We start from the raw sequence: 23,968 nt of genomic DNA, 5'->3' as shown, positions 1-23,968 counted from the left end.
TCCATATATGAGTGCAATCATAAGGCATTTATCTTACTTGACTGACTTACTTTGCTTAGCATAATACTCCATAGCTCCATCCACGTTGTTGCAAATGGAAAGATTTCATTCTTTTTATGGCTGAGTAATATCCCATTTATTTATATATACACATTTGCTTATCTGTTCATCAGTCGATGGCATTTGGGCTCTTTCCATAATTTGGCTATTGTTGATAATGTTGCTATAAACACTGGGGTGAATGTATCCCTTCGAATTAGTATTTTTATATCCTTTGGGTTAATACACAGTGTGCAATTCCTTGATCATAAGGTAGTTCTATTTTTAACTTTTTCAGGAAATTCTGTACTATTTTTCAGAGTGGCTACACCGGTTTTCATTTCCACCAACAGTGTGAGAGGTTTCCCCTTAAAATACAACATCCATGCATAATAAAACCCCTCAGCAAAGTAGGGATAGAGGGAATCTATATCAACATCACAAAGGTCATATGTGAAAAACCTGCAGCTAATATCATTGTCTATGGGGAAAACAGAGCTTTTCCTCTATGGTCAAAAACAAGACAAAAAAAAAAAAAAATAAAACAAGACAGTGTGGTCCACTCTCACCCATTGTTATTTAACATAGCAGTGGAAGTCCTACCCTCAACAGTCAGACAGCAAAAAGAAATAAAAGACATCCAAATTGGCAAGGGAGAAGTCAAACTTTCACTATTTGCAGATGACATCATATTCTATACGGAAAACCTAAAAGACTCTACCAAAAAGTTGCTAGAACTCGCACACAAGTTCGGTACAGTCACAGGTTAGAAAATCAACATACAGATATCTGTTGCATTTCTATACATCAACAGTGAAACAGCAGAAAGAGGAATTAAAGAATTGATTCATTTACAATTGCACTCAAATCCATATGATATTTGGGAGTAAACTCAACGAAAGAGGTGAAAGTCCTGTATTCTGAAAACTATAATATACTGATGAAAGAAACTAAAGAGGATGCAAAGAAATGGAAAAACATTCCATGCTCATGGATCAAAAGAACATATATTGTTAAAATATCTAGACTACTGAAAGCAATCTACATATTTAATACAATTCCTATCAAAATACCACCAGGATTTTTCGCAGTGCTAGAACACACAATCCTAAAATTTGTATGGAACTATAAAAGACCTCGAATAGCCAAAGCAATCTTAAAAAAGAAAAACAAAGCTGCAGGCATCACAATTCTGGACTTCAAGCTGTATTACAGAGCTGTAGTGATTAAGACAGTGTGGTACTGGCACAAAAACAGACGAAAATCAGTGGAACAGAGTAGAGAACCCAGAAATGGATTCTGACAACTATATGGTCAGCTGATCAACAAAGCAGGAAAGAATATCCACTGGAAAAAAGTCACTTTAACAAAAAAATAGTGCTGGGAAAAGTGGACAGCAACATGCAGAAGAATGAAACTGGACCACTTTCTTACGTTCAAATGGATTAAAGATCTAAATGAGATCTGAAACCATCAAAATCCAAGAGGAGAACACAGGCAGCAACCTTTTTGACACCAACTGTAGCAACTTCTTATTACATATGTCTCCTGAAGGGAAAGAAAAACAAAAATAGACTATTGGGATTCATCAATGTAAAAAGCTTTTGCACAGTGAAGGAAACAATCAACAAAACTAAAAGGCAACCTTGTAGAATAGGAGAAGATATTTGTTAATGACATATCTGATAAGGGTTAGTATCCAAAATCTATAAAGAACTTATCAAACTCAACACCCAAAAAATGAATCATCCAGTTAAGAAATGAGGAGAAGGCATGAATGGACATTTTTCCAAAGAAGACATAGAGATGGCTAACAGACTCAACATCAATGAAAACATGCTCAACATCAATCATCAGGGAATTACAAATCAAAAGTACAAAAGATCTCATTTCACACCTGTCAGAATGGCTAAAATTAACAACATAGGAGACAAGTGTTGGCTAGGCATTGTGTTTTTAATTTCAAATTCCACTTGTTCATTGCTGGCATGTAGGAAATCAGTTGACCTTTGTATATTAACCTGTCATTCTGTAGCCTCGCTACTCATTTAATAGTTCCAGAAATATTTTTGTTGAATTTTCAGACTTCTACATAGATAGGTGTGGAGTGAAGAGAAATTGAGAAAAATGGAGTGCTTTGGCATGTTTCAAAATGGTTTCTCTTCCCCTTCCCTGCTGTAAGCACCAGGGAATTTTTTTATGGTATTTATTGTGGGAATCTGATGGAGCTCCTAGAAGTGAGTCTAACAGTATTGTGGGAGTTTCTTCTATGACTAGATCCCCTTGGAGTTTTTAATCCCCAGAGTTGTTTGCTCTGAGACTCCAGAAATTCAAGTTTTCAAGTACAAGTACAGTTCAAATTTTCATCTCAGGCCTGGTTCCTACAGGTGTTTCCGCTTGTGAGTGTCTGCTCCAGGTAAGCTATGACTTCCTCCTGTTATTCATTCACCTTTCTATATATCCAATCTTGGGATCAGTGATTTTTCCTGTGTCTTCCCCCTCTTAAAGATCTGAGAAGAGTTGATTTTTAAGTCTATTCAGCTTGTTTACTTGTTGTTAGGACAGAGAGTTGACTTCTCAGCTTCCTATATGCAGAACTGGAAATCACAGTTCCAGTAATGAAAATGTTCTAAAATCGTGGAGGTGGTTGTACATATCTCTGAATAGGAAAAGACCAATGAATTGTACATTTTAAATGGGTGAATAGTGTGGTATGTGAGATATAGCTCAACAAAGTTGTTAAAAAATATTTGGATTCTAAACAATATAAATGTTTTGTATGCCTGTGTCCCTGAGGTGTTATACCAGTCTTTCTAGAGAATATGTGCAAACGTTGTGATTTATGGTGAACACCTGTTCTCCTGGGTTTCTGGAGCCTCAGAAACTGGTCTTGTAGGCAATGGCTATATACCTACGTGGTGGACCACCAATAAAAGCCTTGGTGTTGTAGGCTCAGGTGACCTCACTGGCAGACAATACTTCAAGCAGGTTTCCTCATCTTGTTGCTAGAGAAATTAACCATGTCCTCTACTGAGGGAGAACTTTCGGGAGCTTACATCTGGTTTCCTTCAGACTTTGCCCCATGTACTATTTTCCTTTAGTCATTTTGTTTTTAAAAAAAATCACTTTGCTTTTTGTCCATTTGCTGTAATAAGCCATAATTATGTGTACAAGAACTTCTGAGCCCTGTGGATTCTAGCAAATCACTGAATCTGGTGATAGTCTTGGAAACCTCTGACATAGCTGCTTAGGGAAAGTCTTATGTAGAGATCAGCAGCCCTCTTCCTTATCTGGAACATGTAGGAGCAAAGATTGTAAAGATGTGAAAAGGGAGTGTGTAGAAAACTCATGCCTATCTTTAATCCTCACTTGAAAGTGATAGAGATTGGAAATTATACGGTTCCTCACTGCTGGACAGGGCATCTTGGCAAGGTAAGGTAAAATATGAACTCTGGTGAGTGATGCTGCAGGCAGGCAGGTGCGCCGCTCCCTACACTTAGCCTCCCCCCGCCCCCTGCCCTCTCTCCCTTTGCTGCTGAGAGCGTTGGAGAATGTGCTGCAGCTGGTGCGTGGGCAGGTGCAGCCACCATCTGCTCTCGGAGTCCGCATGCGCACAAGCACCTCGCACCCAGGACCTGGCCCAGGCCCCACGGATCCCAGAACCTGCCGGGGACGTGGCTAACCCCGCCCCCTCGCGGTGGCGATTGGCTGAACCGTGGCTGAGGGCGAGGCGGGGTCAAGGCGGGCGAGGGTCTCCCCTGTGAAGTCGGGGCGAGACGTGTCCAAGGAGGTGAGACCGTGGGAGGGGTGTGGGCGGGGTTCGGGTCCTCCCTGCCCCAAGGGTCCTCGAGAAGCCTGTTGGTTTCTCCCGGCGCTTGTCTCCTCCCACCGCCTCCTCTCATTGGCCAGGCCCGGGAGGCGGGTGCGCTCCCATTGGCCGGGGGCGCTGTCTGTCCCTGCCAGGGTGGGGGCGGGGTCTCCGCCGCGCGGAGCTTGCCCTTGGGTCTGGTGCTCGGTAGAGCCGCCGCCGCCGCCGCCGGTACCTCTGCTGCTGCTGCAGCTCGAGCATCCGGGAGCCGCCGCCCCCAGCGCCGCGTCCACCGCCGCCGTCTCCCCTGCCAGGACCCCGAGACACCCCGAGCGCGAGCGGCAGCTGCTGCTTGCCTGCGCCCCCTCTGCCCCCCCTCCCTTCCGTGACCTGCCCACCCCTGCAGCCCTCGCCTGCACCTTCTCCAACACCCCGGGTCCCTGCACCACCTGCTCGGGCAGCCCCGGCGGGCTCTGGGACTTGCGGTGCGAGCCGAGGGGAAGGCGAGCTCCGACCCGGTGCCTGCCTGACGGGCTGTCGCGGCTGCACCAGCAGCAGCAGCAGGAGACACTCTTCCGCCCACCGCAACCCCATTCTGCGGGTGCGTCGCAGCTGCCGCTTCTGCTGCCTCCAGTCCGGGTCCGAGGGTTCGAGCACCGCAGCGGGGACCAAGGGTCCAGCGGGCGTCAGGAGGACGCCGGCGGACCCTGCACTGTGGGCCCCCGTCACCAGCATCTTCTCGCCCCCCTCGTTCCTTCCCAGCCCCTTAGAGAAGGGACCGTGACCTGGAGACGCAGCGCCGTCCTCCGCTTCTACAGCGTCTGCGGGCTCCTCTACCAGGTCATCCCCTCCCCGCCGCGGGAGCATCAGCTTCACGCCCTTCCCCATCACCCCCACTGCACCCCGCATTTCCACTCCGCCCCTTCCAGCCCCTCGGATCTTGGGCCCTGGCTCAGCCTTGCGCTCCCAGCAGGCAGTCCCGTGCGCGGCCCCTTCCGCCTCTTCACCCACCTGAGCTGCCTCCATCCCTCACTCAGTCCCCGCCAGCAGCACCCCCATACGTCCCCGCCTTCCGGCTGGCAGCTGGCGCCTTCTCTGAACATCACACCCTCACACCCACCCCCACCGGCCACCTCCCACATCACGCTCCTGACCGGCCCTCTCCATCCTCGTCCTCGCTCTCACCTCCCCCTTTCCGGGTCGCCTTCCTCTTTTCTCTGCTTCCCACCATCACATCCGTGTGTCTTTGAAAAGTGAGTGAGAGCCTGGGAGCGAGCTACCGAGACTGCGAGAACAGCAGCTGCGGCAGCGCCGTGTGCATTGCAGTGACATCCCCGGGGGCAGGTGTGTCGTGAGACGTGTCACGCACCTCTGAAGGGAGAGGAGACTGTCTGGGATGTAAAGGAGAGAGCGACAGAAAGGAAGAAAGAAAGAAAAAGAAAAGGGGGTTAAAGAGAGAAAGAATAAATCAAGAACTAAAAAAGGGAAAGAGGAAGGGAAAAAGCAAAAGACTCAAAGCTACTGTATCAACAAGCCTGTTTTTTAAAATTAATCAGCCTGTCTGGTTTTCTTTTCTTTTTTTTTCTTTTTTTCTTTAAGCAAAGAAATCTACGCACCTAAGCAGTTACTTTACTGCTAGGGATTTCCGCTCGGATTCCCGACCTCTCTATGGCTCTGCTCCTGCCGCTTCTTTCCGTCATTAATATTGTCCTTTCACGTGAAATGTACGAACCCCTGCGACCGCGGTGGGGGGAACCGCACAAAACGCTGTTATGATGCAAATCACTGGGTTTGGATGCAGAGCGGCTGGGGAACCGGGGTGCACTTTTCCTCAGATCCTCCCTCTTGCAGGAGGAGGAGGGGGCCCTGTGGAAGGGGAGGACGACGCTGGTGATGAAGTGAATGGCCATGTGCGGAGTAGGAGGGCGTGGGGAGAGCGCACTTGGGGGGTGGTGAGGCGGGGGCGGCAGGCCAGGGCTGGGGGGGCCGGGGCCGGTGGGCGGAAAGTTGTTGCTTTGAAGAGAGGAGTCCTATAGGGATGTGGCCTGAGTGAGATACAGAAAGGATGGATGGGAAACGATGGACTATAGGATTTTCAAAGGTAGGTGACTCTTGATTTCTTGCTAAATCTTTGCCCACCTCTAACCCCTCTGTCGTCATTTCTGTAGTAGTGGGAAAGATAAGTTGATCAAATGTATTTGTCCCTTGGTAAAAGGAATCTGGAAGTAAGACACAAGTAGACCGCAGGCGTGCAAAACCTAATTGGCCTTTGGAGGATTTAAATGAGGTCAGTGAACCGTCTTTCAGCAAGTCCTTGGAATGCATCCTGCCTCCTATCCTGCAGGATATGGACTGGGATGGATTTTATTTATGCATATTTATGATGTGAAGGAAAACAGAGTGGACAGAGTTTTTCTGAATTAACTAACTGACCTTGCAGAGGTATTTCTTACCATCTTTTTTTGTGTTTTATGTTAAATGTGAATTTCAGATATGTCATGTGCCAGCATCCCCGAGAAAGCCGGCAGCCTTCTCCCTGCTTACGCTGCCTCGTCCCATTTCCCACCGTTCGCACTCCCACCCTCTCACAAGTACCCCGGGAGGCTGACACATCACTTGGGTCTCTAATCCATGCTGACACGTGTTCCTAGATGCCCTATTTCACCTCTCAGTAACTTGCATTTCTCAACTCTGCATGTGTGTGTGTGTGCGCGTGCGCTCTACGCCGGGTAGTGGGAGTGTGAGGTGGGGAAATCAGTTAATTCGGTGATTGCGATGAAAACTCGACACCCCTGGATGTGTTTTCCCTGCCAATCTGTGCGTGCTGGCCCCGGCACGTCATTGCACACACTGCTGGGCTGGTGTGAGATTATTTATTATAGAGCATGTGGGCAAAGGACTGCACTTGGGGGGCGCCTCCTCTGCCTTCAACATTTCCCATGAATTGTCGATTCACTGCACTGCAAAATAAATGTCTGCTGGTGTCTCATTCTCTCAGCCTGGAGGAGGATTTTCTCTCTCTCTACCCGGAGAGATTCCATCAGCTGCATTCTCTTTTATTAAGAACATGGGTCTCTTGTATTAAGTACGTAAGCCAATTATTTAAAAAGTGCTGCTTTCACAGCAGATTAGAGGTGGTGGTGGAAGCGGTGTGGGCATGCCAGAGAAAATGCACCACTGCAACCCACAGCAGCACCAGCATCAGGTCCAAGTATATAAATAAATAAGCGTCCTCTACAGCAACCAGGGAGAAAGCACCAGCCCAACAGGGTCTGTGTACTTATGAGCATCTTAGATCAGGCCATGTTAAGACACCAAAGGACAGAAGAGGATTTAAAAGGAAAAAAAAAATTAGAGGGGTAGGGGGTGCAAAGCACCATTGGATTGTCGTCTCATGTTTATGGCTGCCTCACATTGATCAAACACTGCTCCACAGACACATCGCACTTTGTTGATATTGTCAGTTCCTGCTCAAACAAATTGCTCAGGCCTTCCTTGTTTTACTCTTGGCCAAAAACATTGCTTCAGGGTTGAGGTTTATGTTTCTCCCAGCATCCTACACTTTTATTAGGACTTGGTTAGGTTGTAAAATGAAAAGCTTTATTTCCTGGACACAGATTAAACACTTAGCAGGTCTTTCCTTTCCTTGTGCAGAGAAAGAAGGGTGGCGGCGGAACTAGTGAGCAACTAACTGATTTTGGCTAGAGGGAGTCTGTTCTGCCTGCTGGTAGTTATGACTAGGCAAATGCTATAGGCAGCCTATAGCTTCTTATTTTTAGCTTTATCGGAACTATGGTGGTATTCTGTGACTTAAGTAATACTGATCAATTAATTTAGCATCTCTATTATTATCCCCTTTCTTGCACTATGCCTTATTTTAGACAAGAAGACTCATTTGAACGTATCTTCTCTGTGTTTTACATTGTCACCAATATTTTACTCTTTCTGGGAAGCAAAATCAACCTTTTGGCTTGTTAATATGTAAAGTTAAAGAGCCAGTGGTTAGAATCAAGTCAATGATAAAATAAGTTAAAAAAAATAGTACTATTCTAAAAATCTACCATTTTGTCTTCAGTGGATTCTTAGGAAATGAAAATGAATCATTAGAAGGAAATAAATATGTTTCTGACCAAAGCACAACTCGCAATGTATAGACTACTTAGATAACAAAATTTGCTTCTGTGTTAGTTTATGGGGCATCCTTTCTTATTTTCCTCCATCGTAGGCAGGGGAAAAATCTGGAATGAGGGTACAGAACAGTTTAGAGAAATGAATTTCTTTAGAAGGAGGCGTGCAAAAGCTTGCCACCTGGAACTAAAACCTCTCTTGGTTACAGAGCAGATCCAGTTCAGTTGCTAACCCTGGCTGAAGCTGTGTCCCCTTTCCATGCCTGAGGGGGCACGGCAAAGATGGAGACTGTCTTGTTTAGCACAAGAAAACGGTCCTAGGAAGGGCAAAGAAGAAAGGACAAAATATAACCAGAAAATAGACATACATAGAGAGTTTGTTGAGAACTTTGTTTCCTTTTTAGAGTTAGTCTTACAGAAAAACACATTCAACACAAATACTGGGATTTTAGTGTTTGGTTTTGTCTTGTTTTATTTTCCATGAGATATTTTGATGAATGATCTGTTATTTTAGAAAGACTTTCAAATTGAAGGTCAATTGGACATGCATAGTACTTGCCTCAGTGAATACACTGAACATAAACTTCCCCTTACATTTTTAGAAAGTGTATTATTAAGTACAAAATACACCTACATACACTTAATAAAATACTGATAACTTAATGCTTCTCAAAAGCCTCTCTCTCCCATTCATTTCCTTCTATTTGTAATAGCCTAGTCTTGTTGAGCTCATTTCTTATGTTGAATGCAAGAACCATATTCCTCCCTTTCTTGATTAACAACTGAAACTTTAAAGAGTAGAATCTGTACATAAGAGCCAAAGACTATGATTTAAATGGTCAAACCCCAAACACTTAGTAATTAGGAAAATCTCCCTGCAAATATGGGGAGTCTCTGGGCAGATTTTCTATCAAGATATGGAAACTTACTTCATTGTCTTCACCATTTCTACAACTATTAGAACTGTGGGAGCATAACATGACCAAAGTAAGCATTGATTGAGAGGCCTCTTTCTGCTTTCTCCCCTGGAAGATCAGATACTTGAGAACTATTTGCCCCACATTGAAATAGTGAGATGCCATTTTTTTTAATGAAAAAAATTACTTGGATTACTTAAGGAGCAAATGGAAATACAAAAATGCTGGAAGAAATGTGAGTCATGCATTTTAAAGTGACATAAAATCAATATCAAATAATATTAATTTTCTTTTTAAAATGAGAAATCTATGGGGTATCAGATGATTGAGACAAGTAAGGTTTATTTATTATGAAGGATTTGGGGTACATTCATAATATAAATAGACCTATCCTATTGATGTTTTATTTGATAACACTGATGTGCATTTCACGAATTTATTGAGAAGGCGTCCTCATTTTAATAGGCTCGTTGAACAACCTTGGCAAAACCACCCAATGTGTAACAGCTGGCTGAGTAGGCTGAGGAAGTGGTGAGAAATCACAAACTGAGGAAGCCAAACTCAAAAGCTGAAGTTAGAGTTCTTTGTGGAATTGGCAGGTATTGGTTTTTTGGTCCTCCTAGAACAGCTCTAGTGCCCAATGACTACTAAACTTAAGCTTCCTGAGGGCAAGCCCTGAGCCTTTGTCATCTGTGCAATCTTCTTATTCTCAATTTAGTAGATACATAATAAATAGTGTTGGCATGAATAGGTATGTCCTAATGGAATTAAGTAGCTGCATCTCTTCATAATATGTCACCACTTAAACTTTAAGTTGTTGGACCCTGGCTCACGGGTGCCAACGTGTCCCGGTGGATGCCCCAGAGACTCAGACCCCAGACAGGCAGATGCAATTAGCAAGAGGGTTTATTGAACGTTTGCGCAAACGGGCTCTCCGCCTCCGAGGAGGAGAGCCCCGATTAGCAATTACAGGCATCTTTTAAAGGTAAAAGGAAAAAAAACCGCTTAAAGACAAAAGAACCGTGGGAGTCGCATAGCATCCAGGTTGATTTCTCAGAAGGTCAACATGAACCTATTCAGGGACATTCCAATCAGGGTGTGGGGGGAAATGGTTTTCTTATCACAAACAGAATGCTTTTTGTTGCTAAAACTTCAGGAAGGCACCTGGATGGGCTGCCTCTGGATTAGGGCTGATCCTACTTACAGGGGGGGTTTCTTCAATGTGAGGAAAAGGCAAGAGTTTGTTTTCTTTGCACTCAGTTATTTTCTCTTACCCTTTTTATGAGGGTTAAAAAGTATATTTTTGAATAAATTTTCTTAGGCTTTAACAATGATTAGCGTTTCCCCTTAAAAACACACAAGCAAGATATACAATTTCTGAATTTGTGATAGAGCTGAGCATCTATTCTGAATCTTCTTTTGTGCTTATGAAACTAAGTAATGAGACCCTTCCACTACACGAATAGACACAGGGCTGAAGTTGTAAAGGGATCTGCCTTAGAGAGGGCTGGCTACTAATTATTTACATTCTATTTTAGAGGACTTTGAAGTAAATATTAAGACAGTCATTATTCAACATTTGATATAACTCTAAGTCAGCAAATAGTTTTTACTTGAATCTTTAAATTATCTTTCAGCCACTTGAATGCTGAACAGGAAGCTCCAATTTAGCCATAAACAGTTATTCTGGGGGATAGATGCAGAGGTCATTAGAGATTAGAATATAAAAATAAGGAATCGTTTGCTTTGAGAAATAAAAAAATCTTAGAGCTAAGTATGATCAAGTAGTGCAAATCACTTCACATTAAGAAAGCAACAGTTCTTATTGGTCAAATTGATCCCCTAACAATTTTATGTTTTTGATGATGGCTTATTTACAGTAACGGCGCACTCATTGTTTATCTAAAGTCATCTTTGGGAATAGAGCAAGAAAGCACCTTTCCTGACAAGGATGTGCTGCCAACAGTTAAGTGTATAGCTGTTATATTGATTCAGTATGATTTATAAAAAACAATTAATTTGTTCTTATAGAGAAATATTTTTGGCTTCTTTGTTAAAAGTGTTTGCCTTTCAAAATGCAAGTGACTCCCTTAAGGTTTACTTAAACATCCAAACTCAAATTTATGGTGTGTAAAATACATTTTTACTCTCTTAATGAATTCATATTTGACGTTAGCTTGTCCTCTATCCCCTCTGGGGGAAAATGCCCATGACACCTACGTATCTTCCATTCATTCTCATACCTTATATGCCCCCTACTTTCCAATCTTAAGTAGTAGATTTAGGTTGAAATGAGAGGTGGTTAGAATATTTGTATTAAAAAGCAAACAAAAAATATACAATAAGCTTGTCTAATTGTCACTCCTTTACTGCTCTCTATTTTCTATTTTGAAGTCTGAGTAACACAGTAACTCAGCTTCCTTTGCACTGTCCAGGAATATAATATCCCCCCAGTCCCGACCATACTCCTAACCTGAAAGACCTATTAAAAGTAATTAATGAGGAATGAAGAGTGGTTCAAGAAAGGGAGATTTGCTAAAGCCTATGTGCTGAATACGTACAGTTTGGGTGATTTTCCTTTTGATCTCCACAATGCATACCCCAATGTTTTAGCAAGGATAAAACTCATATAATGTGCTTTTACTTGTTTTTGTTATTGCTATTATTGTGTTTTGTGAGAGTTCAAACTCCTTACTTTCATAATGAAATGGCAAAAAGGAGAGGCAAGGAAGGTGAGTCAGCCAGCCAAACACACGGAGAAATGCCTGGCAAAGCTGACTAAATTAGCATATGCTAGGGTGAGTATTTCCCTCTGTTGTTACATAATCCCTTTCTAATACGAAATCGGTTCTCATACTTAACCCTTTCAGGAGGGTTGACATTCTCCCACTGTTATTTTGTTTATTTTGTATTATTTATTTTCTCATGAATTGTGTAAACCATCTATTGAGGGGCTTTTATGTCAAATTCTTCCCCCCCCCCTTCAGTGTTTCTGTATACAAATGTTCCATTCTGTGCCCAACTTCAGGATTCAAGGATCAACTTTTCTATAGCTTTCACTGAGAGGATCTAATTAGCATTTTGGGCCCTCTTTACTCATGTGCAGCTTTCTTTAGAAAATGTATTAGTTCTATGAGGTTCCCCTAAGGATTCATAATACTCTAGCTTGTTACATGTACTGTGGTATTCACTGTGCCTTAATTATGCACGTGGCCTCATTTCAAAGCTTTTTCAAGGATCATGTGGGATAGAACAGGGGTCTGGCTGTAAGTTCACTGTCATGTATTAATGTGTAGGTGGTATTCAGAGAAGGATGTTTCTGAAGGCAATTATATATCCATGACTCCAGTATAGCAAGCAGCTACATTCTACACTTACTAGTTACCCTGCCAAGGCAGAATGAAATTCACCATTGTGATACATAATACAGTATCTGTTATTTCTAAGTAGTTCTTTGGCCTGGGAATGAAATAAAATAATGAGTGAAAATGTGTATCCCTTATCTTGAATAGGGATTGTCCCTTTCACTCTCTCAAAACAAGAATCAAAAATTGTTCCTAAATCAATACTCTATTCCATAACTAGTCCGTTAACACATTTGCTGTGGTGGGATCTTCAAGATACGCAGGTTATTATTTGAGGCTATAGATTTTTAGATAGTATTAATTGCCTGCAACTGCAAGGGCTGCCAAATGTCAGTGCACTGTCAAATCTGAGACATGATTTTTTTCGATTTTTGTTTTGGATGCAATTTGGACAACTGTGAAACTATATAGGGACATTGAACCCAACAGAGGAAGAAGAGAGAAAGAGAAAGAAAGACAGATGTTTTTTAAATAGGGACTTCATTTGTGGAGGGATGGTTATAAAAATTGGCTCATTTAGTACATGTCACCACTTATATGGAGGATATTTTCCTGCATTGCACGAGTTTGAGGGCATACTTATCTTAATTGTACCTTTTGACTTGCATTGGCCTATGTGTCATATCATCAGAAAACTTGAGTTTGATTTGTAAGTACACTTTTTTCTTTTATTTATGACTACTGCAATCAAAAGCATTTTGTATATACTAACTAACTTTGATATATACTAACAGTTTTAACCAATTTTTGTTTTGTTATTTTACAACTGCAAATTTGAAGCCACATTATTATTAATGATAGTTTAAAAAAATACTGGTCTCCAGTAACTCACTGGAGTTTTTTATTAAGAAAAATTTTGACCAACATCTGATGTGTTTAAGTAGACAAAAGAATGCCATCTGCCCTTGATATTTGAAACATTTTATTTTGTCTATGCTATGATCTATATAACCCTTTTGTGTATTTTTATTATAGTATTTTGAATGTTTGGTATTTATCTGTCTGTTTGTTCTACTGGATTATAAACCCATAAAGTACAGGGTCTTATTCTTCATTTCATTTCAAGTGCTTAATCTAAGGTCTGGTCTGTGTCTTTTTTTTTTTTTTTAATGTTTTCATTCCACTGATTGATTAGTTCTCTTCCAATCCATTTAATCCTGACACATCTCTTTAATTGGATCCAAATAATATTTAAGTATTTATGTTATAACTGCCAAAGTGCCAATACACTATTCTGAATAGAATAAATATTTGCAATGAATGTTTATTCGTATTTAAGGTACAGAGAGAGTACAAAAAAAATGGCTACTAAGAAACACAAACAATTCTGAATAATGACATCCTTCACAAAAATATGAGACCATTGCTTTCAATTAGGGCAAGCAATTCGAATTTGCACTGAAAACATTCATCTCATAGCTTTGAATCTCCCTGATTTCTCCGGGCATCATAACCCCTTGTCTTTTTTTTTTTTTTTTTTTTTTTACTTATTAAAGATTTCTATCTGTAGCCCTCCAAATATTCCTGATGATGGCTTTAGGTAAACATGAAACCAAATCATCTTACTGTTCTACTTAGAGTAACCAGTATTTCCGGATAAATGTATGAACAAAGAGGAATTACAAACTGACCTTGATCTGCCAGATTATCAGTGGGGACTGACCTGCTTTTGTTATTGCCAAAGCTGTGGAGTAGATGTTCTGGGAATCGTCTCTGAAGTATGGATTCAGGGTGCACTTCACTTACTTTGACTTGGGAAGATTACATCCATTTTATTTGAAAGGCCTTTTAAAGAAAATCCTAAATATTGTGGGGTTTTTCTTGATATTTAGTCATACTTCTGCAATTGAAGACACATATTTGCTGTGGTTGAATTTGATTTATTTCCCTTTTAGCATTTTGAAAGACCGTGGGTGGTAGGATGGGAATATTAACTGCTTTTTGAAGAGAATTTAAATATAGTTACTGGGAGCTGAATACCAAGGGAAAAAAGACTTTCTACAATTCGTAGTGACTTTAATGCCACATAAAGTGTTTTAAGAATGCTTTTTCTTAAAAGTCCCAGGGAAATATAGCTTTTCTTTAAAGCCATAGAGTTTTTCTTCAAATTTAGAAAATCAATTTCTTGATATCTTTTCGATTTTTAACTGTTTCATGACTTTGGGCATCTGAAAAGGTATTATTGACTAGGCTAACTTAAGATTTACCTGACGGAAGGTGCTGAAATCACTCTATCGTCGTTGTGTAGAAATGCACATTCAGTAAATAAAAATATCCCAAGCAGATTAAACTAGTTCAATTTATTAAATGTTGTTACCACTTTATGGAGTTGATATTAAGAATTATATTCACCCATAGCTGCTGTACTTAGAATCTTCTTTATGTTAAACTGTGACTGTCAATGTGATGCAACAGCTGCAGAATAACCTTCTAATGTGGCTTCAGTTCGGCCCTTACTGACTGACTTTACAGAGCCTAGGGAATAAACAGGAAGGTAGTTTCAGAAGCAGTTTTTGTTGACTGTTTGCCTGCTATGGTGAAAAAAATATTATAATTTGTTACTGAATGTTTATTATATAGAGAATATTCTTGTAAATCCAGTTTTAGAAGTGACATGATTTTTTAATGTGTAACCACTTAATATCGGAAACACTGGAAATGTGAGGAAGAGCTATACCTGTTTATTTCTCAACAGTTTTAGTCATAATGACCCACTCAGAAAATGAATTTTTTTAATTTGATAGAAGGCAAGCATTTCAGGCCAAAGTTTTTGTCCAGAGTCACCAAATTAAAAACAATATCCGTTATATTCTTCAAAAGAATACTGAACAATGTCTTTATGGAAAGACCTGATGCTAACTAGCATGAAAATGAAGTGTGTTCAGTAAAAATTATATATTTTTAATATATAAAGTTATATATCTAGTTTTAATATAAAAAACATATCTTTTAAAGGCCAAGTAAAATTTACATATGATAGTTTCATGCCCATTGGCCTGCATTTTTTTCTTTAAACATAAAAATGCTATGGGTGAGGTAAGACTAATGGTATTTTGAAACTTCAATCCTCCCTATCCTTTCACTTCCGTGGAATAGCTAAGATGAAGGTATTGATACAGTGATAAGTTCATAGTTTTTTAGAGATCTAGTAGAGTTCAGTAAGGTCAGATTTACTTTAAACCTTCACTTCGCTTTACCGAATTTTATTGGCTATACAAGTACAGACGACCAACAAAGCAGAACGGATTATCCTTGAAGGACAGGACAGCCAGAAAGTGTATTTTGTAATACCACAACTTTGTTTGATGGATGGGTGTGGACAGGTTGGGAAGACAGTCTTTCTATCATTTAATGATGGTCTTATCACAAGCCAATAGTAAACTTGATCAGGTGTTAGAGATATTTCCTCCGAAAACTTTCATATCATCTTGGGGGACTGAACAGAGAATGGGAGTAACTTGTGACAGGGGAGGAGGCATGAATCACAGCCCTGATCCTTCAGGAGAACATACGCAGCAGCCATGCCAAACTACTGCTAGCGTGGAGGCACAGTAAAGACTCTGGCCTCGTGGTGGTAGGTTCTATATTCTGTACAGCGAGGAGATATCGCTGGACTAACTCAAACTCTGAATTTTGGAAGTGCCCTGCAGCAGCAAGACATAATGGTAGGAATGAAAAGGCCTCAGTTCTCATCTACACCATGCCACTATTTTAGAGACCTTGGGCGAGTTACTTTCTTTTGCTTTCTTCTTTTCTGTGTGAGGGGGAGGAAGAGGGAGAGGGAGAGAGGAAAACTTAAGTGGGCTCCATCTCCAGCGCTAGCCCGATGGGGGGCTTGATCTCACAACCCTGAAATCATGACCCCAGTCAAAATCGAGAGTCAGATGCTTAACTGACCGAGCCACCCAGTAACCAAGCAAGTTACTTCTGCAGTTTCTTCTGTAGACTGAGAAACTAGAATCACATTCATTCTTTGGTCATGGGTTGTAGAAGAATATTATGGATGATTGAAGACTACAGAAATGGCATATCTCTTTTCACTTACCACCTAAAAATAGTTTGTAACACAGTGTAACATTCACTGTGTAGTCTTAAAAAATACCTTTTACTAAAATTTAATTTTTGATATCTACCCGTGCATTATTCAGTTAAGATTTTACACTGTAAAGAGATTTGTATTCTGATACATATGTCTACATAAATTTCAGAGCTTTCTGTCTCTGTCAATGAGTTTTATAAATTAGTTTTGTAGTCATCAGCCTGAGCTTGGGTCATACATGCCTTTCTCATGAAATTACATCCGTAGATCAACTTCAAAAATTAGTAAATTTTTGCTGTTAGTCCTTTATTTTATTTTTTTTCTCTTTAAAATTTTTACTTAAATTCTAGGTAGTAATACAGCACAATATTGGTTTCAGAAGCAGAATTCAGTGATTCATCACTTTCATACAACACCAGCTCTCATTCCATTAGCCATTTTTATTATAAGAAAATAGACTGTTTCAATTTTAAATTGAATTTTGTTTTTGTGCATTATTCAATGTGTGCATGCGTAAATTTCTATAATCATTTCATTCTTCATAGGCTTTGGTTTTTTTAAGCATAACTTACTCATTCACTGTTTCATTTTTTTAAACCAATCTCTACTTGCAGGCAGTGTTTTAAATGTTAGATATACACAGTAACAAGGTGGAAACGGTTTCCACCCTCATGGAGTTTATAGTCTAGTAGCTGAGACACTAGTTACACAAAAATATGTAACACCCTAGCTTATTTTCTAAAATAAAAAATCCATTTTTATAGTAATATGTTTTCAATAGCTACCTAATGTGGATGTATCAATGAAAATATGAAATCACTGATTTAAGAGCATTACTATAAGCCCACTGAGCTTTTAACATTTTTTTTAATTTAAGTTTGGCCTAAAGAGCTCTCATTTCCTCCAGTTGTTTATCCTGAAAACATTCTCAGTATGATTCCAGTTTCTTTCTTTTTTTTATTAATACAACTTGAAAGAAGCTGACAAGTGAACAAGAAATATTCAAGCATGGTCTATTCTAACTGATTTGTTCAAGAGGATGATTCATTTAATTTCATAAAGGCTCAGTGGGCCAGAACAATAGATGACCAGGTCAGCAGAGGGAATGTAGGGGAGAAGAGGTCTGTGAGAAGAATCTATGTAACAAGCAACAATATTTAGTTTTTTTAGAGCTGAAGTTCTGCTTGAGCAATTCTGATGTTACCAGTGACAGTCATTTAAAGAGCTGCTGATGCCTCAGGGAAAACATTTTTAAAGTGTCCTATCCAGAAACAGTGCTCCTTATACTGTGTCATATATATTAAAACTCTGTCCCTTGCTTATATTACAATACTACATTGTGCCTGATTAAAACCTGTGCTACTAGTATATGGCTTCTCGAGACTGCCGATGAAATGTTGTTCTTGAAATCTTTCCTCCTGCTCAAGCTGCCCTGAATATGGCTGAATTAAGAATCACCTGATAAATAAAGCTGGAGAATAGATGAGAATACCACTTAAAAACTTTAAAAATAAAATGAATTTTATATACAGTTGTGTGAAATGTTGGAATATGTAAAATAATATGAGTGGGATACAAATATTCTCGATATCTTTATATTATTTCTTTTAATATTTAACTTTGATTGATGACCTCAACATGCACATGAGGTCATATTCCTAACAGGTCGTATGGTGTTTTTATATTATTATTTATTGTCCATCGGTGTCCCCGGGGTAGATGATATATATATCTTGTAGTAGATAGAGTAAAAAAAAAAAAAAAGATATATACTTTTGGAAATCATAATGGTGGTCAAGCATGTACAGTTAGTCTACTTAGAGATTTACTTATCTGGATTACAGAATGCAGTGCCTTGCACAACTAAAAAACCTCAGCTTAACTGTTATCTTTAATTTTGCTTTTTCTTTTAAATGAAACGTTAAAATCAAAGCAATTGAAGTAAATGCTCTGTTGCAGGTAATAATTTGCAAGCATATAGTTTTATATTAAATGACTTATTTTTGAGAGTATATTCAGTTCTCTGAAGTAAGTCAGAGATGCATACATATTTTAAACTTTTATATAGAGAACTAGGTGGTGCTGTTCTGTCATCTTTGTGTCTCAGTGACTTCTTAAAACACTTTCATTCAATAAGTGCATTAGGTAAGATACAGTATTCTAGTAGAATTACTTTTTATTAACCAGCTAAGTTTATATTGATCTTACATGTTTGTTTTCAGCAGTATTTTCATACAGCAGAAAAAACTTTCTTCTAAGCAGTTAACTTTTATCATACTGTACAACTTCCCTTTTTTTTTTAACATTTAAGATAATATGAAATCTTTATGTTTACTATGTGCTTTAAAAGGCTCTGTACTTGGCTTTTTCATTTGCCAAAATTCTTACTATTAATTGAGTCAGAATTTAAAGTGGTAAAATTTTGTACAATTTGAGTTGATGTCATATCAAAAAGTCATAAAATATAGAAGCTCAAGGAAAACATTTTCATTATTTGAAATACTAAAAATTGAATTAAGCTTTAAAACAAAAGAAATAAGATAGATTTCCTTGAAAAGAAATTGTTTGCTTAATACACTTCTCTGTAAGAAGACTGACATAGGTAGGCTGTCAGTTAGTGTTTTCATGTTTCAGGATATCATTAATTGTGACTTCCGACCATCTTGTGGTACCCAGTAGTCAGATATAAAAGAACACATTTACTTGAAACTAAGTAACAAGAGAATTACTGGCCTGCCCATGTATACTTAGTACACTGGTGTCTCTGAGGTATATTTTCTTGCTAAGAATTATAGCTTCAGATACCTTTAAGTTTAGAAAATACAGATAGGAGAGAACTTAAAAGAATGACAACTTTTTTTTTTTCAAAAACCATCTCATGTTATAAACAAGCGATTGTAACTTATGTTTCTTAATGACTTTACAATACTTTTGGAGAAGAATATATCATATAATTTATTCTCCAATGAAAATCTGGATATAAATAAAGACTAGTATTTCAAGAGTTCTACCCATGTACCTCCTTGTGGAATCACAGTTCTATAATTTTGACTGGGGACAAAAGTAATTTCTGTCCTTCTTGATTTCTCATGTAATAAATCCTCCTTGCTGCTATTTACATCATAAAACATTTAAGTCTTACCTTAATAGAAAAGTCAATGTTATTTAGAAAACTTCTTTTTCTGCTATCTCATGAATCTTTTATCAGCGGAAGACAGGATCAATACAGAATTTCAGGATGGTTCCATGGCATGTCATCTTACAATGCAGAGATAATCTCTGAGATGCACATCTTCTAGACTAATAAACCTAAGTGAAAGTGCTCTTAGACTTCTATGCTCATGTCTGGCCTCCTGGCCTCATGAAATAAAATAGAAGTCACACGTATTAGGATGAGTGCCAGTGGGAAAACACTTGTCAAGTAAGAGTTCAAAATGGGTGAACTGTATAAGGAAAGGGAGATTATTCATGCCGGAGGAATGTCTTGATTTTCTATCAATTTTCCTAAGAAGGATTAGGTAACTTCCACTGTATACTGCCATAACCTCAAAATGTAAAAAAATAGAAAAATTAAGATTATATAAAAAGTCAGTATTTATATTTTCAGTTTTAATTCTTTTTACAAAAATACAGTACCTAGGTTTTTGATACTATCATTATGAGAGTAAAGCTTAGACTAGACAAAGAATTTATGGAAGTTATTCATAGATTTGCCATAGCTACATATTCAAAATTATGCAGCGTTTTTATGATAATAAATGATCCACTTTTTGAAAGTTGGCATGCTGACAGTGATAGTAAGAAGACATTAAACTTTAATATGTTAGATACTAGATTTACATTATGGAAAGTTAAATGACACCATCAGCAAGCCCAAAGCTTTTTAGATAGCCTATTTTAAAAATATACCATACTTCAAATAAAGCATGATATTTGGTGAAAAATACCTAAATCATAATATTCCACAATCATTTTCCTTCCAGAATACAGAAAGTCTTAAATGTCAAAAATACAAAAATGTACATTGTAACTTTGGTGACCACTTACTTTTTTGGAAGTAAAATCAGAAGGGGAGAGAGTAATACATTTCTGGCAGTATACTTTCTCCTTGGACTGAGGCTCCAAAATTAATACCAAAACTACTCCATGCATTTTTCATCATTTCTTGTGGTCATTATTTCTTGGATAGCTGATATTAGAAAAAGAAGGCTTCTTTACAATTATTTTTGACGAAGATTAATCTCAGACAACCTAGTGTCAGCTATTGTCTATCAGTAATCAGTGACAGCAAATAGACTATCTGGCATGGCATTTTTTGGGAGACCCTCATCTTATCTTTCCAAATGCTCCTTTGGAAACTTCAGTAGAGGTTCATTTTCATCTTGCCACATTTTATCAGTGATGAAAGACATACCTCATGGATCTAAAGGTGGTTTTTCACTTTAAAAGTAAACTAAAGAAAAACAAGAATAAGTAAGGCATTTCTGGATTTATTTTGCTATCAGAGAAGATAGTAGAATAGGTGAAAGAGTGATCATTATGAGAATGAAAACAACAGTATTGTGGAGAGGGTAGATGTAGATCTTTTGCATCTTTATCCATAATATGTTTCTTCTAAATAGAATCTCCAAATGAGGCTTGATATAAAGTTATACTTCATATCAGTAAATCAAATTTTTTAGGGACCCAGTGGATATAGACATCATACGTGGTGAAAGAGGTTAGAATAGACCTCAGTAAAAATTGTGGATGATCTTTAGTGCATCGTGTCCAGAGCCTAACTGTAGTGAGATGGTACACATCATGTGAATTTCTAACACTGTAACACGTAAGTATAGTTAATATTAGCCATATATGATCCAAAATAACACCAATATTAATATATTTCCTATGTTCAGTGTTTATCATTACTAGTTCAGGGTGTGTGTGTGTGTGTGTGTGTGTGTTTCTTCTTTATATCAGAAATTTGTCTGAAGTCATGGAATTATAGCTGCATTATGTGAAAAAAAAAAGTAAAACCAAAGATTATAATAGGCCATAGGGGAAATCCTGCATAAGAAACCTGTTCTAGCAAAATTGAATGGAAGTTTAAAATAAGCTCTGCTGTACTTTAGGTTTAAACATGATCTCATTTCGACCCTATTTAAACCTTATGTCAGAGGCAGCATAGTGAAAATGGAAAGTACAAGGGATAGGGCTTCAAGAACTAAAGTTCTGATGACTGTGCCACTGGCTCCCCATCACCTGGGGAAACAAACTCATCTCTCTAGGGGTCAGTTATTCAGAGGGTGTTAGACTTGGATCATTTCCAAGGTCTTTTTCAACTTGAAGACTAACCAATTCAGCAGTTAAAGCAAATGGATATACTTTGCAAAAGTTAGGATATGATTATACCTTTATCATTAAATGAAAGTTTTGATTAAAAAAAGTGTTACAAAATGATGAAATTAGTTACTGGTGTGTTTATAAAATTGTACTGACATATAATGTGTTTTTAAAAATTCATCTGCATTATGTATGTATATATATTCATATATTTACTGGTATTTTGGCATACTATTGATATACAAGTACATAGCCAATGAACCTGTTGATGATTCCATTTGTTTCAAAAATGCATGTGTATGCATAGATAATTCATTGCATTATGACTTTTCACCTTGCTCTCTATAAGGAGAGACATGTATGTTCAGAAGAGAGGTCACTGAAGACGTAGTCATTTGTAAAATATGTCTAAGAAAAATCTTAAACTATTAGAAATTATCAGCCTTGGGGCACCTGGGTGGTTTAGCAGTTAGTTGAGCATCCGCCTTTGGCTCAGGGCATGATCCTGGGGTCCTGGGATCGAGTCCCGCATCGGGCTCCCTTCATGGAGCCTGGTCTCCTTCTGCCTGTATCTCTGCCTCTCTCTGTGTGTCTCTCATTAATAAATAAATAAAACCTTTAAAAAGAGAGAGAGAGAGAAATTATCAGTCTTAAATAGAGAAAAGAAGCCTGGTCATTCCAGGAAAGGACTTCAATAAATGAGGATAATTTTATGCTAAGTGCCATAAACAACTGTTTTTTATATTCATTAAGGCTCAAAATAAAGATAATGTTCTGAAACTACTCCAAGAGTGCTTTAGACTTTAATTAAGAAATAATTTTCAGGCAGGACAAGTAGACTGTAGACTAGAGAGTGGTGAAATACTTTCTGGTGTCTAAACGGATAATTGCATTTTTCCTCCTTACTGGATGATTTAAAAGTGTGCTCTCTTAATGATAAAGAGAATTGAAAGGCTTCAAATCATGAGATAGCTCTTCACGGAACCAGTTTGCATGAGTTGTAACTAACCTAAAGTTTCACTTTTATCAAATAGAATTTGTTCTTAAGAAAGGAAAACACTTGTTATTTTCTATGTAAGTATGTCATTAAATAAAGGTTGCATTAACTTAGAGAGAGGATTTCATAATAACCTCTAATCATAATCGTAGAAAGAGTTAAATTCCCTTCATTATGGAGCAAGGCAAATGCAGAGTGTTTATAGGCGATCTAGAAGGTCAGTACTCATTCACCGACAGCCCCAGATGCCTGGTTAAGCTGCCAACACAGTTGCTTTCCGAGTCTGCTAGAAAGTCAGCTGCAGCTGCAGGGAACATTTTTTTTTCCTACCCATTGCTAAGCCTGTAGATTTTACAATTGCCATGGAAAGAACAGAATTAGGAAATATAATTCAGGGTGATGATCACCTCACTTACCTTATTAATGTGTTTCAAATTAATTTACTATGAACAGCAAAATATAAACAGATAAAGGGTTTTTTTTTTTTTTTTTGCCTTTGTTTTTGCCCATGTGCATGTTCTCAAATCATTCATTTAGTCACATTTTGGAAAGTAACCTGGTGAGACTGTCTTCCAGACTCAATTCTATCTTTTCATATTTGGGATTTCTAGAGTAATAATAATAATAATAAGCAGCAGCAGCAGCAGAAGTGTGAGCAGCAGCAGCAGCTACTATGACTATTTCATGTTTTATATCATAGTGTTACCTGCAGTTGGAGAACTGTAACCACAGGATACAGGTGTAGAGGATGTTAGTATGTTGTGTCTTTGCGATTACATAGGCCTGGTCTTGATTTGCTGGTGTAACTGAGCAAGTGATTCTACTTCTCTGACCCTAAGATATTTCACCTAAAAAATGACAAGTATGATATCTACCTCACAAGGTATTGTGAGGCTTAATTCCTGGTATTATCTCCAGAAAATTATGGACACTCAATAAATTTTAGAAACATTGTGAGAAAAAACATCTAAATGTAAAATCCATAATTTGCATTAAGTACTCAGAGTTTTGGTTTCAGATTGCTCTATGATATTCTGTGGAATATTTTTAATAGAACATTATAGGAATTAATAGAAAAGGTACTCTAATGAGACAGTTTGGAGAGCCTTGAAAAAAATCACAGAAAAATTAAAAAGGATATAACATATTCTTCAATTTCAAAATCTAAAGAAGAATACAGAAAAAAGAAAAAGGGAGGATGTAATGTAGTATATTGATGTTTATAAATCTGTAAATAAGTTTGGGGAGAAAGGTTACCATAAAATTTTTTAACAGCAATATACTTTTGGATACTCGGGCATTTTGAATATTCAATAACTATAGAGACAACCGGAAGAATATTTCCATATTT

At 38.4% G+C, this 23,968-nt stretch overlaps 1 long non-coding RNA gene across 1 annotated transcript in view; it reads left to right on the top strand.

Annotated features, from left to right (window-relative positions):
- Positions 1-3,691: 3,691 nt before the first annotated feature.
- The window catches only part of LOC140597469 (uncharacterized), a 181,496-nt gene continuing 161,219 nt past the window's right edge, over positions 3,692-23,968 (top strand). Inside the window, exon 1 of the long non-coding RNA XR_011999302.1 lies at positions 3,692-3,829. This is a non-coding gene — a long non-coding RNA (uncharacterized lncRNA). The remainder of the gene's footprint in view (positions 3,830-23,968) is intronic.

This window comes from Vulpes vulpes, unplaced genomic scaffold, assembly GCF_048418805.1.
Source record: "Vulpes vulpes isolate BD-2025 unplaced genomic scaffold, VulVul3 u000000702, whole genome shotgun sequence".
Classification (NCBI taxonomy): Eukaryota; Metazoa; Chordata; class Mammalia; order Carnivora; family Canidae; genus Vulpes; species Vulpes vulpes.
The sequence above is the reverse complement of the archived record's forward strand: the minus strand, read 5'-3'. Positions and strand labels throughout refer to the sequence as shown.